Source organism: Cucurbita moschata, unplaced genomic scaffold (genome assembly GCF_002738365.1).
Source record: "Cucurbita moschata cultivar Rifu unplaced genomic scaffold, Cmos_1.0 Cmo_Scf00057, whole genome shotgun sequence".
NCBI lineage: Eukaryota > Viridiplantae > Streptophyta > Magnoliopsida > Cucurbitales > Cucurbitaceae > Cucurbita > Cucurbita moschata.
The window spans coordinates 1,081,268-1,099,021 of NW_019268573.1; the positions used below are offsets into that span (position 1 = coordinate 1,081,268).

At 34.7% G+C, this 17,754-nt stretch overlaps 1 non-coding gene and 1 pseudogene across 1 annotated transcript; one reads left to right on the forward strand and one right to left on the reverse strand.

Moving 5' to 3' along the window:
* The window catches only part of LOC111436620, a 71,682-nt pseudogene that overhangs the window by 51,762 nt on the left and 2,166 nt on the right, over positions 1–17,754 (forward strand).
* TRNAK-CUU lies at positions 10,313–10,385 on the reverse strand. The gene has a single exon. It is a non-coding gene; the product is annotated as a tRNA-Lys (tRNA).

The following is a 17,754-nucleotide window of genomic DNA, read 5'->3' on the forward strand; positions in this document are numbered from 1 at the left end:
AATATAGGAACAAAGGGTTCTCATCACCTTTAATTCATCAACCATGTGTTCTTCAAATAATTCTATCCACATTGACAATAGATCTTGAGAACATTTCTCAATAAAGACAAAAAAAAAAAATAGATCGACATGTGTTCTTCAAAGATGGCACGTGGAGGATGTGTGTTGATTGTCGAGCCATCAACAAGATAACGGTAAAGTATCGACACCCTATTCCTAGATTGGATGACATGTTGGATGAATTATATGGTGCTAATCTGTTTTCAAAAATAGATCTTAAAAGTGGTTATCATCATTCGAATGAATGTGGGAGATGAGTGGAAAACGGCTTTCAAAACAAAGTTTGGGCTTTATGAGTGGCTCGTTATGCCATTTGGCCTTACAAATGCACCAAGTACTTTTATGAGGCTAATGAATCATGTTTTGAGAGATTATATTGGAAAATTTGTTGTTGTATACTTTGATGATATCCTTGTTTACTCAAAAAGCTTGAATGATCATATTTTGCACGTTAAGAAAATTTTGTTTAAACTTAGAGAAGAGAAGCTTTATGCCAACTTCAAAAAGTGCAGTTTTGTCTAGACCAAGTCAACTTCCTAGGGTTCTTAGTTGGAAAGAAGGGAGTACAAGTTGATAAAGAAAAGGTAAAAGCTATTAGCGAATGGCCAACACCCACAAATGCAACCGAGGTAAGATCTTTTCATGGTTTGGCTAGTTTCTATAGGAGATTCATTAAGGATTTCAGTAGCATAGCATCACCATTGAATGAACTTGTTAAAAAGCATGTGAAATTTGAATGGAAGGAAAAACAAGAGAATGCATTCAATGAACTGAAAGATAAATTAACCAATGCACCTTGTCTTGCTTTACCTAACTTTGATAAATCTTTTGAAATTGAATGTGATGCAAGTGGGATAGGCATAGGGGCTGTTTTAATGCAGGAAAAAAGGCCAATCATGTTCTTTAGTGAAAAGCTTAATGGAGCACAACTCAACTATCCGACTTATGACAAAGAGTTATATGCACTTGTGAGGGCTTTGCAAGTTTGGCAACATTATTTTTGGCCAAAAGAGTTTGTTATTCATACGGACCATGAAAGTTTGAAGCACCTCAAAAGCCAAACAAAGCTAAATAGGAGACATGCTAAATGGGTGGAATTCATTGAGACGTTTCCTTATGTAATCCATTACAAAAAGGGGAAGGATAATGTGGTCGCAGATGCATTATCAAGAAGGTATGCTTTATTTTCTTCCCTTACTGCAAAAATTCTTGGTTTAAACACATGATTGAATTGTACAAAGTTGAAAAATCTGAATTTTATGATGTGTATATGCAATGTTTAGAAGGGAAACATGTGCAAGATCATATGGTGTTCGATGATATGCTTTTTAGGAAGGGTAAACTTTGTATCCCTAGATGTTCTATTCGAGAGTTACTTGAGAAGAAGGCTCATAGGGGAGGACTTATGGGACATTTTGGAGAATTTAAAACATATAGCATGTTGTGTGAACATTTTTACTAGTTGAAAATGAGGAAAGATGTGAACAAAGTATGCAAGCAATGTTTTAAATGTAAGGAGGCTAAGTCTAAGACATAACCACATGGTCTTTACACACCTTTAGATGTTCCTAGTGAACCATGGGTTGACATTAGCATGGATTTTGTTCAAGGATTACCAAAGACTAGAAGACACCATGATAGCATTTTTGTGGTGGTTGATAGGTTTAGTAAGATGGCACATTTCATTCCATGTAACAAAACAGATGATGCTACCAATATAACTAATCTATTCTTTAAGGAAGTGGTTAGATTACATCGTATTCCCAAAACCATTGTTAGTGACAGGGATCTAAAATTTTTAAGCCATTTTTGGAAGGTTTCATCGTATTCCCAAAACCATTGTTAGTGACAGGGATCTAAAATTTTTAAGCCATTTTTGGAAGGTTTCGTGGGGAAAGTTGGGAACTAAGCTTCTATTTTCTACAACATGTCACCCCCAAACCGATGGACAAACTGAGGTCGTTAATAGAACATTAGTAGCCTTACTTAGGTCACTAATTTCTAAAAATCTTAAGTCTTGCTGAGGTCGTTAATAGAACATTAGTAGCCTTACTTAGGTCACTAATTTCTAAAAATCTTAAGTCTTGTGAAGAGACTCTACCTTTTGTGGAATTTGCATACAATAGAGCAATACATAACACCACTCAGTGTTCACCGTTTGAGGTTGGTATGGATTTAATCCTTTAACTCCTCTAGATTATCGCCTTTGCCACCTAATATGTTTGCTAATGATGCAGCTTCTTCAAGAGCCGAATACATAAAAAAAATTCACAAAGACATAAAAGAAAGAACTGAAAACAAAAATCAAAAACTAGTCACGCACAAGAACCAAAGGAGAAAAAAATTGATTTTTAAACAAGGTGACTGGGTTTGGGTCCATCTACGAAAGGAAAGGTTTCCAAGTCAGAGAAAGTCAAAGCTTCAACCAAGAGGAGATGGTCCTTTTAAAGTACTAGAGCGAATCAATGACAATGCATACAAGCTAGATCTCAGAGGTGAGTACAATGTAAGTTCAACTTTTAATGTGGCTGATTTGACTCCATTTGATATAGGGAATGAAGACCTTAATTTGAGGACAAATCCTTTTACAGAAAGGGAGGATGATATGAATTCAACTACTGACCCTTTTCATGTACCCGAAGGACCGATTACAAGAAGCAAGGTTAAGAAGATTCAAGAGGCCTATACATTGCATCTTCAAAAGCTAGCTAGTGTACCGGTTGAAACAAAGACTTTTGAGCCCAAAAATCTTTATAGCATTAGCATATCAAATCAAGAAGATAATGGAGTGGCTTATATTGGAAAGTAATTAGAATACTTGCATTTGGTAGTCCAATTACCAATTAAGGAAATTTATGGAAAGTAATTAGAACTTGCCTTTTGTAGTTGAATTACCAATTAAGGAAATTTATTAATGCCTTATTTGCTTCAATTTGTATTTAATAGCATTTATTAGTAATTTGTGGTGGGTGGCTGAACTATATTATGTTAGGGTTACCTTTTAGACCTATTTAAAGGCATGTAATACTCATGTTTGGGGGATTTTGTTGAATACAGAAAAAAAACCTTTGTGTTTTCTTGATACCCTTTTGGTGTTATTCTTTTTCAAACCTTGCTTTAGATTTGATGTTTAAACCGATTCATTGAATTAGTTTTGATCAAGCTAATTCTGGAGTGAATTGTCTTGGTATCTAAGAGTGACCATCATAGATTCCAAGTTCGATCTAAGAGTCATTCATCTTCTAACCAGCTCTTGGTTGGAATCAATCCGTTAAGTTAGCTTTCTCTGTGAGCGTTTTGCAAGGATTCTAGAAGGACCTCTAGATTTGCAAATTCCAGCATTGTAGGCGCTTATCAAAAGTCAGCTTAAATACCTCAGCGTAGCCAGAACCTTCCTAGTCAATTTTTATTTAAAATTCATTAATCTTTAATTAACTATTAATTATTAGATTAATGAACATACGTGAATTAAACCGTTTTTAATCCTATTAAAAACCAATTCACTTATTGAATAATCTTATAATTCTAGCATTTTAAACCGTTTAAAATTAAATTTGATAGATTACTCAAAATTCTAATCATATTAGAACATACTCTAATTCTATTGGGTAAATGTCATGCATTCAATTTAAGGAATAAATATCCTAATTTAATTTTCCAATTTATTTATATTAAAAAAAAATTAAAATGTATGATTACGCTCAACCCTATGATGAGATTTTAAACTAAATAACATACCATATGCATTCAATCAATCAATATAAAACATACATCATATCATATGCATAATTAAATTAAAAATAAATCAAAATTGACGGGCATATCTAACCTATCTTAGAAATTAAAAATGAATTAAAATACAATAATTTAAATCCAAACATATCTTGGTTTTAGGATCTTTTTCTTTTTAACAATTTCAAATTTAATAAAACTATTTTAATTGAAGCCATTCCAAATGGTTTTAGATATCTACCGTAGGTCTCTTTTCTGTTTTGTAAGGATTACCAGTGTAATAATTTTTTGATTTTGAAAGAATTCATAAAGTAGATTTTTCTTTTTCCTTATGGAACAATTTCAAAGTAAAAACTCACTCACGATTAAGATCGCATATGATCATCATGTGAAATATTAATCTTCTCAATTAAGGGATTTATAAAGAGAGATTAAATATTACTTGGTCCAGTCTTATACAAACTCATTGTATAGGATACCCCCACTTACATGTTTCGAAAACATCTTTAAAACGACACAACAAAAGACTCGAAATAAAATAAATAAGCGTTTAAGTTTAAAACATCCTATTCTATCCTAATTCTAAGAATATAAATGCCACTATCCTATGCATGTGCCATGATCTTTAGTTGCGATGTCGTCGTCAGCCGTACAGGAATGCCTTGCCTTAACCTGAAAAATGTAGTAGCACATGGCTTGAGTATTTAAAGAAATACTCAGTAAGTGACCCCACTATTGGGGTTAAATACAACAATCACATGCAATGAAATGATGGGACCTATCTTTCATTTTGTTTCATTTCGTTTCATTTCATTTTGTTTCGTTTTGTTTCGTTTCGTTTTCCCTACGGTGCAATCCTAACAAGTAATCGTGGACGTGTACCATATACTCTACACGCAACCCATACGTGCGAGTATGGGCTCACCAGCTAGTTCGCACACCGCTGGGCCACTGTCCCTAGCTGGTGGGCATGCTCTGGGGGCCCATCGGGACCCGTTAAAACTAAAACCGTCACGGCAGCGCTATGCAGGGCATAACGATCGTTGTCCTGCCATTTGGATGTACGCGTCCGTACCCTCGTGATGGGATAGGGGTTTCCCCCCAAATGCATGATCACACAATATGCATGAGGTCCCACTAGTCCTACATACATCATTTAATGAACATAACCCCGTGTCAAGTTTTCATGCTTACATGTCACTCTCATTCTCATTCTCATTTCGTTACATATCATACATATTCCTAGCAGGGTTATGTATCATGCAATTTACCGTATTTCATGTCATACAATTCATTCAGTTACATTTCAATACTCATACAACAAGCCATAATCGTACAAGGGCCACACATCGTCACATGCATTCATATCACATCAACTAAGTAGCATGAATAACATACATTCACGTTCACATGATTTCGTACTTAAGCACCATAATCTAGCATACAATGTATCATATCATAACCAAGTTAATAACGTAAACACTTCATAGTCATATCGTTCTCTAACTCACCATAGCCTTAACGTTCTTATACCAATCATAGACATATCATTACGTGACGTACCTTAAACATATCGTCACAAGAACGTACTCTCACTGCAACAAATACCATCTTTTATAGCTTTTTTGTATAGCATTTTCTAAAAGATGCTATAAATTAGAAAGAAAATAAAGGTTTTTTTTTTTTTTTTTTTTAATGTTATCCCTAAAAACCTAATCACGCGTATAAAAGCCTTACTTTCTTTTTCTCTCTTTTCCCTCTAGACACCCATATTCTCTCAAACCCTAGGGCAAAACCAAATCTCGCCTTCTTTCTCTCGCGCAACAATCCATCCTTCCTTCTTTCGTGCTTCAAAATTTTTCCCTCAAGATCCATCCTTCTTTCTTTCGTGCTTCAAAATTTTTCCCTCAAGATCCATCCTTCTTTCTTTCGTGCTTCAAAATTTTTCTCTGATTTGCATCAAATCTCAAGATGGTGGCATTGAGAGGAGGCATACAGTTTATTGTTGATCTCCTACCTCACTGCAGATTGAACAATCCAAGATAGAGGTTAGTTGTTTTTTTTTTTTCCTATTATCTTCTTTGTTGGCTCACTTTGTAAAGAATTTCATTGATGAATTATTATAAGTGATTTGTCTCTGTATCTTCCTTTTTAATTTCTTTTTGAATGTAGGTCTGTGAGTTAGATTGAAGGATCGAACTACTACTAAATAATGCAGTTTTTCATTTACATTTAGTACACGCTAATAAACTTTTGTGAGTTCAGTCCTTTAGTCCTTCATTAAGTAATGTACTTTACTTTTAAGTGTGTATTTTCCTAGCTGTAGAATTTTTCTTTGAATGTAGATTGGTGAGTTCTGTGAGGTAGATGTAGTTGTTGTCTTGTGTTAAAAGGTTGAATGTAGTGTTGTGAGTTACATCAACGGAATAAAAACATAATACAAGAAACTATCTTTTTTTTCATTATGTTGGTTCAATCAATACATGCCCAAATTGAGGAACCACATGAAGATTACAAACAAAAAAAATAAGCCTAAGAGTACAAAGTAATTAAGTTTAGAGGAATTTGTTAATTCATAGGTTATTTCAAGCACATTCTACCGGTAGGAATGATTTATGTTAACGGGTTACATATTCTGCAAGTATCAAGTAGTAGGAAGAAGTTTATACACGTATTGATGGACTGCATATAAATTCCATGAGCAAAATACCTATTGTATTATGTATAACTAAATTTTTGTAGCCTTTTCTCCTTCCTTGATTTTTTTTTTTTTTCCTTTGATATATTAGGTCTCCTTTTCTCCTTCCTTGTGTATAACTTATTAAATACATGATCGGCAAGATCACTCACTTTCACACAACAACAACAAGAACTTGTGTGGCCCTGTTGTTACTGTTACTGTTATTTTGCATTTAGGTCTTCCAACAACACATTCTTCTTCTTATTTGATTTTGAGGATTTCTTCAACTGAGATCTTAGATAAATTAGAAGATCAGTTAGAAGAAGTTGTTCCTAACTTAAAGACCAGTTAGACTGATTTCGGTCTTTGACTTTTGTTTGCTAACTTGGAGTGACTAGGAGAAAGAATATTTGTAGACCCTTTAAAGACTACTTTTCTTTTTTCTCAAGAGAATTCATTAGTTTGTATGGTAATTTTCTTTGGTTAATAAGTTTTTTTTGGTGGGCCTTACTCGTCATAATATCAATTTTTTTTTTAATGGTTCTGTTTGGTTTATCATATGAGGACAACACTTCATCAAAAAGGGCTATTTGAAAGGATTGGGTTTTATTACAAAGTTATGGTTTTCAACCAAGGGAATCAAAAAGCGTAATGCTCTTTCTTTCCTCGTAAACTTTGAGTGGACAATGCCCTCCCCTTTCAATTCTAATTGAAAGCTGTAATGCAAGTATTTGAACTAATGTTTCTATACTCTGTTTTTAAGAAATGAAACGTGCTTACATATATAAGATGAACAATAATGTTCTATTCTCTTTTTTACTTTTATATGATATTTAGATTTTGTTGCTATTTTGCACTTCTCGTCGAATCACCTTATGTCAAACCTTTTGGTACTATTTTGCACTTCTTTTCGAATCACTGATATATATGCTTTGATAATGTTGCAGGATTCCTTGAAAGCACTAATTGGCAAGAAACAACGACCAATTTATCAATTGACATTGCCTAGAGTCGGCCACAAAGATGCAACTTAGGCTCTGATACCAAATTGATAAGGCAACTCTAATCCTCAACCCAACGATCAAGTTTTTGTTGGAGCAAGGAAGCACTAATTGGCAAGCAACAACGAACAATTTATCAATTGACATTGCTAAAAGGGTGGAACATAGAAGACATTGATGTCGGTTCGAATACCTTTAGGATTGGTGTACTTGATTTGATCAAAATCAAAGATGTCACATATTGGGGATAGTGAGTTTTTGTTCTATTTATTGTGTATTGGGTGGGGAAGAACAGATTTGAAAATTGTGCTAGTGTAATGAGTCTGATATTCTTATATAGATCGAGTTGAATACTTTATTTTGTAATGTGTTAAGTAGATTATTAAATTTCAATTATATTTTTGTTATAGCATAAGATTAAAAGTATAAATATAGCTTATTAAAAATGAATGATAGCATAATATTTTAGTTATGTTTACATGTTTATAACTTTAACAAAAATGCTATAAAGCATATAAGCTATATTTGGTACTATATTATAACATTTATTATAGCTATACAAAAACGCTATAAAAAGTTCCAGACTTTTAATAACATGGACTGTCACGACGTACGAAAAATGCTATAAAAAGTCTATGATAGCATTTTTCGGAAGCTATCTAATCCAATATTTGTAGTAGTGTCTAATGCTATCGTTTCATCAATCTATCACAAACCTATTCCTTTCTACCCATAACCTAACCGTATTCTTTCATCAATCTCTCCTATCCATAGCACTCCGGTATGTAACCTAACTCCAACGTTTCATGAATGTATCTTACTCCTATCGTTACATTTCGTTTTGTGCATCCTTCTCGTATCCTATCTCAAATATCTCCTAGAGCACATCGTACCATAATTATTATCATACAATCCACATATTATAACATAACATAACATATAGGAAGCATATCGATCCACAGAAAATTCACACATATCAATATATATGACACGTGCCGAACCACAGGGCACGTGTCAACATCAAATATAACCATGCCAATAATAAGGTCACTTACCTGGCTAGCTTAAGTAGTTGTCACGTATATATCCTTACGGAAAGTTCGATTCCATCCTTTGAAATCCAAGTCAACCTATGTGAGCCCATAACATCAGTTTCAAGTTTGAACTCTATACAATTATTTCTCTAATTTACCTTGTTAAAATTCTGATATCTACTATTAGACAGAATTTAATGGAGTTTCATGCCCTCTGATATCTACTGTTATATTTTTAAATTCTGTTTAACAAATCTTCCCTCAATCTTCCCTCCTCCTTCATGGTAATTATTTTCCTTCCCATTCTGTAAATAGATTCTCAGTTTTGTAAACATCTGTAAATAAGATATTACTCTCATTCTATATTTATTTTCATTCTGTAAACCGATATGATTGGCAAATTTTAATTTGGCTACTATCTTACAGATTTATGGATCTGCCAGCTAAATTTTATTGATTCTAACCTTATTTCCTCTAACTTCCGATCCCATGCTAACAAAAATCTAATTAATTGAACATGGGATGATTATTAGTAAGATAGGAAAGAAGATATGATCCTAAATTAATTTCTTATAACCATAACTAAATTAATTTCTTATAACCATCATTATAAAGGAAAAGAAAATCTGAGATAGAATTTTACCGTAATAACTGACAAAAATCTCTAAATCTGCAATCTGTTCAAAGCCATTTTACTTCTTCTCAAATTGACCATGGTTGTTTTCTGTTTCTTTCTTTTTTGTGCAGGTTTTTTGTTTATTTGTTTTTTTTTTGCAGTAGAGGAGATAATTGTGGGAAGTGATGAGAGGTTAGTGGAGAGAGAGGTGGGAAAAGGTTTATTTTTTATTTTTTTTATTTTTTTATTTTTTTAATTAATTAATTAATTTTTTTTTATTATTATAATTTTAACTATTTTTTATAATTATTTTTATTGGTTTATATCTTTATTTATTTTTGGGCTATTACATACATGTCTCCGCATGAATGATTTGGATCGAATCATTTGTAACAATTCCAAAGTGGGTCGTATCAACAGTGTTACCAGGATAAGGCACCCAACCTTATCCATATACTATAGACTCTTTAGGTTATTACTTGAACACGATCCTCTTGTATGTCAACCACATATTGTTCAAGATTACATTAATAACCTTGGAGTTTCATATAATGAATAACAATTAAATTACAAATAAAATAATAAAATAATAAAATTATAGTTAAAAACTAAATAATTAATTACGAGGCTTTGGGCATAATCCCAACAATCGGTATGTTCTTAGGAATAAGTCTTATAATAAGTAGTACGTCATTTGGAGAGTGTTTAGACCTTAAAATACTTTAAAAGGCCTCGGGGACATTTCGGTCATTACATATTTGGGATTTAAGAAGTAGTAGGTAAATTTAGATGGTATCCATAAAGATTTTCATAGAATATCTAATTTAATGATGTATTATTTGACATTCATTCTCTAAATTGAAGCCCCTTCACTCAAAACTATATAAGGAAAGTTTTTCATAAACTAAACTAGTATAGTTGAAACATAAATAGTTAAATAAATTGTTTTTTCATAAACTAAACATGTTTAGGGATTAAAACATATGCTTAACATTTCAAAGTAATTTTTGGAAAATATTAAAACATAAATGGTTAAATAAATTGTTTTTAAATAATGAGGACTAAAACATATGCTTAACATTTCAAAGTAATCTTTTGGAAAATAAAATGGTCATGTTGATAGCCAAATTAATAAATAACTAATAACATTTTTAACATTTTTACTAAAATGTGAAAAACTAAATGAAAACGCCCACCGTGGGGCTCGAACCCACGACCACAAGGTTAAGAGCCTTGCGCTCTACCAACTGAGCTAGACGGGCTTTACTTCAAATTTTAACAAACTTTTTTTTAATTGTATATAAACTTATAACAATTTCCATTATAGCTGAGGTTGAAAGAGTACTACGAAAAAACTTAATCCATGCATAATAATCAAGCATGAATTGCAAGTTGCCCATGTTCAAGTTAAAATCAGAGATTCTCCAAGTGTTGCAAACATTTGAGAAATTTCATGGTTTCCTAAGGGATCCTCATTTAACACTTCAAATCATATGTAGGTGCAAGTGACTCGTCCAGATTTCAAGGAGTCAATCAAGAATGGATCAGATTAAGTCGATTTTCCTACTCATTAAGGGACGCTACAAAATCTTGGTTAAAGACTCTACCTCTAGGACCAATTAACTCATGGAACACTTTGGTTGAGAAGTTTTTAATCAAGTACTTTCCACCTACCAGAAATGTCAAATTCATAAATTAAGTAGTAGTTTTTCAACAATTTGACGATGAGACGTTGATTGAGGCATGAAAAAGGTTCAAGAAATTACTGAGAAAATTTCCCAATAACAAAATACTTCATTGCATACAAATGAAAACCTTTTACAATAATCTAAACAACACCACAAAGCAAGTACGCTAAGTTTTTGAAGGGCATTCTCACTACACGAAAGAAATTTGAGGAATTCAATATCTAGCAATGAATAAAGAATGTAGTGCAATCCTTAAGAATAAAATCCCATTGAACGAGAAGGACCCATGATTGATCACTATTCTAGTAACAACAGAAGGAAAAAAGTTAGGTAGAGCCTTATGTAATTTAGGGACAATCATACACTTCAAAAAAAAAAAAAAAAAACTAAACATGATTCGAGTACTAAAAGCATGTGGGAGATAGTTAAATCTCTCTTAACATGGTCATGCTCGGCCAAGGACGACAATTATCTTATCTCGAATACATGTTACTAACTTCATTGAGTTGCGAGAAGATTTCATGTCAGATCTAGATTCTATTTGATAATAATTTATAAAAGTTAACAAGTTAGAAGCGGCTCTCTAATTCACTAATCTTCTGATTGATATGATTTAATTGGAATAGTGAGGGTTTTGTGCGAGATTAAATCCTAATCTATAATAGTTTTTATGCCAAGAGTCGTGCACGGTACTCATCACGAAGGAATTATTGTTTCTTATACAAAGGTAATAAGAAGAGGGTAATTATTGGCTCACAAGAGTTAGTTTTATTAGAAATCTTCAATATTGATGAAAAACCAAATTGTTTTGAGTTATGAATCAAGAGTTACGAAAATGAAAAGAAAATAGATTGGAATGAAATAGTTATGATTTCTGAAAATTTTGTAGTAAGAAGAAACCCACGAACATGTGTCATTTCTCCGTTTGTGTGACGATTTTAATGCTAACCAATTTTTTTTGTCTGAATTAGAATCCACCAGAGAATTTCAAGAATTTTTTGTGACTTTTCAGCACTAATTGAAATCGGAAGGCATGAGACAAATTATGTAAGTATCTACTCAATTTCTAGGCAAGTAATATTTGTAGGGATAGCTTGGATATGCATGCATGCTAGTAAAATCAAATCCTATGAGGTTAGATTTAGTATGACCAAAACTTAGAATGATCCAATAAGCATGAGAACTGTCACACTTGTTGTAGGTATATCTGAAATAACCTTTGTATGTTGTAATTGACTCTAGGTGGTTAAATATAGCATGTGTAAATTGTATGCATGATATTATACATTAACTCTAGGTGGTTAAATATATGATCCGTAGAGTGAAAGTAGAAATTGGACAAGACTAGGGTGTTAGTGTCAACTTGGCTAGAACATGACCTAGGATGAAATGCTTCCCGTACTCCAAGCACATTACAATCGTAAGAGACGATCAAAGGGTGCAACCCCTAATGCTCCCAATCCAACTAGACTCAAGGAGTCAAAACTGAGAAACCTGGAGACATGAGCTCATGTCAAGACAACCACACCATCCTAGAGAACTGGAAGACCACCATGGCAACCTAGGAAGACAAATGTAGCCTCCGAGACCATTAGCAGTCGGTACAGTGTTTGCAGAGTTTCTACTTCTCTTTCCACTCAGGCACAGTACCGTTGAGCAAGACATGGGGCCAATTAAAAATGTGTAGCCTAATAGTTTAGTTTGATAACCCTGCACGGTGGATCCGTCCTATGGGAAGGCATGGATCATGAGGGTACTCAATGGAGTTGGCACACACAGGGGTTGCTCCCCCAACCTTCGGTGACTTGTGATCATATGGGAAGAGTTCACCAACTAACATCCCATGGACAACTACAAGCGAGCACACACCATGCATCCTCATGACAAAGAGAGAGTTCTATGATATAGCACCTCAATTTTGGACACCAGTTAACTATTACGTAGGCTAAGCTAGCTACCCAAGTTTATGAACAACAAGAGCTATATACCTGGAGCCTATGATAGTTACCCTTAGTTGTGATATAACTTCATTTGATGTTGTTTGTTTCACAATTTCCTTTACATATGTTTAGTGTTGTTAAGATTAGTTATTATTTGCTCGACTGTGTTTCTTTTTACCCTTTATGTTTACTGTTTTTCTCATTCTCTATTGTAAGGCAAAATGGAGGTACACAAAAGCTTGGAAGTTCAAAAGGATATTTACTCAGTTATGAAACCCCTATTCCAACCTCCTGGAGCCTATCTATCCACTTTACGATCTTGTCTTTGAATTTTCTATTGACGCACTTATTTCCTTTAAGAGTCAGGGGAGGTGGACGTGTGCGGGTCACGATCGGGTCGGGTTGATAATGAGTCGGAGTAAAGTATGCGTGCGACCTAGAAGCCAGGTCAAGTTGGGTAGGCAGGTGGGTTATTGGTCCAGGGTGACGGGTCGACCAAGTGATATGAATTTGTACCCAATTCAAGCTCTATGTAGAGATCTACTGTCCAGGACGGAGGTATCCTCGGTACATTCTCTAAAAACACATCAGGGAAGTCATGAGATCAGAGAAGTCTTGTAGAGGGTTAGTTGTAAAGTGGAAAAGTAAATAATGTAGCATTTGAAGCAAAAAGGAAAAATAATTTAATGTCGTATTCTAACCTAATGGCTACTGAAAGACATAAAGGCAGCTACCCTAACACTAGTTCCATGGTCTTCTTACCGACGCTATCGTCATCTGTATAATATGTCTTACCTTAAAATATTCAATGAAAATTATACCAAACCAGCTCCACATGATTTTTAATTTTAAGAATCTTAAATATGTAGCAAGAGACTTGATTTGAGAAAATTAAAAGAGATTAAAGTAGATATGTTGAGATATTTCTTTATCTTCAATAATTAGAATACAAGGTGACTCATCTTTGCAATGATTTTGTTTTAATTGATATCATGAAGAAGATGGATTTGAGGTTGAATTGGACGTTAAGGAGCAGATTTACTCTGGTACCAAGAATAATTAGTTACTTTAACCTAGGCCAACTAAGTAGCTCCACGATCGACTTCGTTGGATGAATTGTATTATGTATGACGATGCATCCCCCATTGCCATTGCACGTGTCATATGTATGAATGATATGTTACGATATATTTTATAATCTCATATTATGTTGTGTTATGTCATGCTATGCTATGTTATTCCATATTGTGTTATGTTATGTCATGCTATGATGTGGTATGCTTCAACATGTTGTGTGAGCCACAATAAGTTGTACTATGCATAGAAGCTATGCTATGATGTTATCATGTCAAAGTTGTTAAGAAAACAATGTTCTATAATGCTTAAGTTTGGTGACAACTATGTTATGTGTTACATATTGTAGAGGAATTATGTAAGCATAATTTACAAACTTAATATGTTATAAATAAATGGAGGTTTGTCTTGTCTTGTATAATATTTCATGATTAAAAGCTATGAGAACCTCATGCATATTTGTGTGTCATTTGCACTGTAATACATTCCCATTATGATGAGTACAGACGTATACATTATGACTAGGATTTACGGCATTTATGTTTGTCATGAGATCATGCCTACCCTTTCCCTCTATAGTATCTGGCAAAACTTGTTAGCGAGTGCTATCATGACGAGTCAGGCCCAAGGGGTGTGTGAGCCTACCTGGTGGGCCCATGCTTGCATGTGTGGGCCATATGTAGAGAAGTAGATATGTTGAGATATTTCTTTTTATCACTAGGAGGGTATCTAAAAGAAGTGATTTTCCTCGATTAGAACTTATTTCACATAAAAGTACACTTAGCATCATAATTAGGATAAAAAGCTAGAAAAGGAAATCGAACCGACCAAAAATCATCATACACTCGCAGGCCATGCGTTACCAAACGTCGTCACATATTCTTCTCGTGATAGCCCCGTGCGAGTACCATGCGTGAGAGGATTCTGCAAGCGCGGGTCGCAGGTCAAGGTTTCTTGTCTAATAGTGGGCTAGTCAGTTCAGTTTTCTTTGGACAAAGGGTTGAATCGGGTTGGTTAGTGGGTGGCAGGTCAGTTTGGGTCAAAGTACGTGGGTTGGATCGGTATTGTAGAAGGCGGCGTGTCCTCGTCTGGGTGGAGACATGTCGCTCCACGCCACGCTTGTTGCATCGTTCTACTCGGCACCCGACGGGTGTCTTCCTTCTGATAGCACGCATCATTCCTCTCGCTGTTTGACACGTGGCACGCCAAAACTTCATCAATCCTGTCATAACATAGATCTGATTAGGTTTTTTTCTTTGAGTTTTAAATTTTTGTATTTTTTTTATTTTGAACTCAAATCAACTTGGTTTCTTTAGCAAAGTTGTAGATTGTAGTTTCGACTACATCATGATATTTTTCTTAAATTTAAACACCAAACAAAGACGGAGTTATGCGTGTTCAAAGTAGGTTCATTGCTTCCTCTTACCATTCTTGGATGAACTCTCGGGGTTCTATTTTCTAGTCCAAACTTCTGCCGAGTTCCTTTACAAAATCTGTGGAGAATCCTACCCCAAAGAATATAATGTGTGTGTGTATGCGCGCGCGCGTGCGTGTGTGTGTGTGGGAAGTCACTGAGCAAAAGGAGTGCGTATAATATCACAGTGTACATGATATCGTGATGGATGACATGTACTTATGATGCAAGTCATACTCCATTCTTTTCTTGATATAGCTTCCTATAAGACATACATACATAATACTTGTCATCATATTTCATGATTAACATACATGACTTTCTTATGTCTCATAGGCATAGAGCGAAGATATTAACAAAGTTTATAATAGCATTGTGAATGTTTGATTAATCCACCACACTTAAATGGTGTGAAAGTTATCTTATTTATAATCAAATAAATTACAAGGATATGGAAATAGTAATAAATGGAAATAACAATAAATGGAAAGATACTATAGTAATAAGGCAAATGTTAGATATTTGCCTTATAATAAAATATCAAATATAATATATATGGTAAACTATAATTTATTACTAAATATCCTTAACAAGCATGATATTGATAACACAACATAGTTCAACATAATCATATCATAGTATAACTTATAACATATAATAACTTGTATCATGACATAACATATACCGTAGCATAGACATAACATAGCACACGTCAAATAATACCAAAACATGACACATGTAGGGGGTCACAGCACACGAGTCATTCATACAGCAAACAAGTCATCTAACCAAACCAATAGTAAAACTACTTACTGGTTAGCCTAGACTTGAAGCGTAAAGAGCTTGTGGGTTGTGTGTCTGAGTACTTATGAGTTTTTTTTTCTCTACTCGACGGTTAGAAATTGGTTTTCCTTGTTTATTTTTTTCACCGGTCTCATTTTCAAATGGAAATCCACGTGCAGTCTAGTCACCCTTTGGTTCCAATTACCTCGACGGGGGGAGAAGTCAAATGGGGTAGAAGTTCTATGTTGTTGCAACCGAAAGGAGGAGGCCTGAGAATCAAATGGAGAGTGGGTGGTTGGTTGGGGTTCTAGCGGTTCCAACGACTCCGCCTAAAATTTCCTACATAATTATTTAATTATTATTATTATAACCTTAATTCTTTATAATAATAATAATAATAATAATAATAAAAATCAACATAATAAAAAAAATTAGTCCAAGATATTATTGGCCTAACATGATGAAATCAAGTGGAGATACATTTAATTCAACAAACTAAAGAAATGTCAAATAAAAAAAGTTGTTGAATTTTGTACCGACCACATATAAAAAAAAACACAAGGTCACCAAAAAATGCGCGAAAATTTTGGCGAGGCGCTGAAATTCTTGGACCCCTCTCAGTCACCGTCACAGAACCCACCTGCAAAGTAGAAAGGAAAAACACAGAGAGAAAACGAGAGAGGGAGAGTGAGTGATTTTCGAGAATACTTCGACAACGATAATCTCATAGATCTAGTGTCGAAACAACCAACTCACACTGTGAAAGGGATCACTGACGGCTGCACGTATATAGGAGGTAAGCTCTCACGCCTTCACAATGTGATTCGTCATCGGAAAAGAGGGTTTGAATTTCAGATTTTAGAATCTTATAGATCTGCACATAATAGGTGCATATAACCACACTCGGTGGGAAGCAAAGAAGAAGGGTCAGTGACGAACAACCAAAGGGAAAACGGCAAGAAACGAACGTTGGAGAGAGAAAACTAATTGAAAAACTCGAGGGAAACGAGTAGAGAAGACGAAGTCCATGGACTTTGGGTCGAACCTAAATTTGTTACCCAACTGCAGCCCATTACTGACACTATTCTACCTAGACCCAAACCAATCACTTGCACCACCTCAGCCCCAACCGTGCGCTTGCAGCCCGATTGATACTCGAGTAACCGAGGCGCAACCTGCTACGGCCCACGCATTAGCCCATACCTGCAGCAGCCAGTACTGCGCCGCAATCTGCAACCTGCATATGCAGGTATGCTTTCATGTGGGTTGAACCATACCAAAGAGTGCACATCATGGACCCATGATTTTGTACAATTGTTGGTGTCGATACGACTTGTAACAGCTCAAGCCCACCGCTAGTAGATATTGTTCGTTTTGGACCGTTACATATCACCGTCAGCCTCACAGTTTTAAAACGTATCTACTAGGGAGATGTTTCACACTCTTAATACTTCATTCCTCTTTCCAACCGATGTGGAATCTCACAATCCACTCTTCTATAGGGCCCAGCGTCCTCGCTGACACTCGTTCCTTTCTCCTCACTGGCACACTACTAGTGTCTAGCTCTGAAACCATTTGTAATAGCCCAATTCCACCGCTAGTAGATATTGTCCTCTTTGGGCTTTCTCTTTCGGAATTCCCCTAAAGGTTTTAAAAATGTGTGTGCTACGGAGAGGTTTCCACACTCTTGTAAACGCATTTATTTGTGAGATCCCACATCAATTGGGGAGAA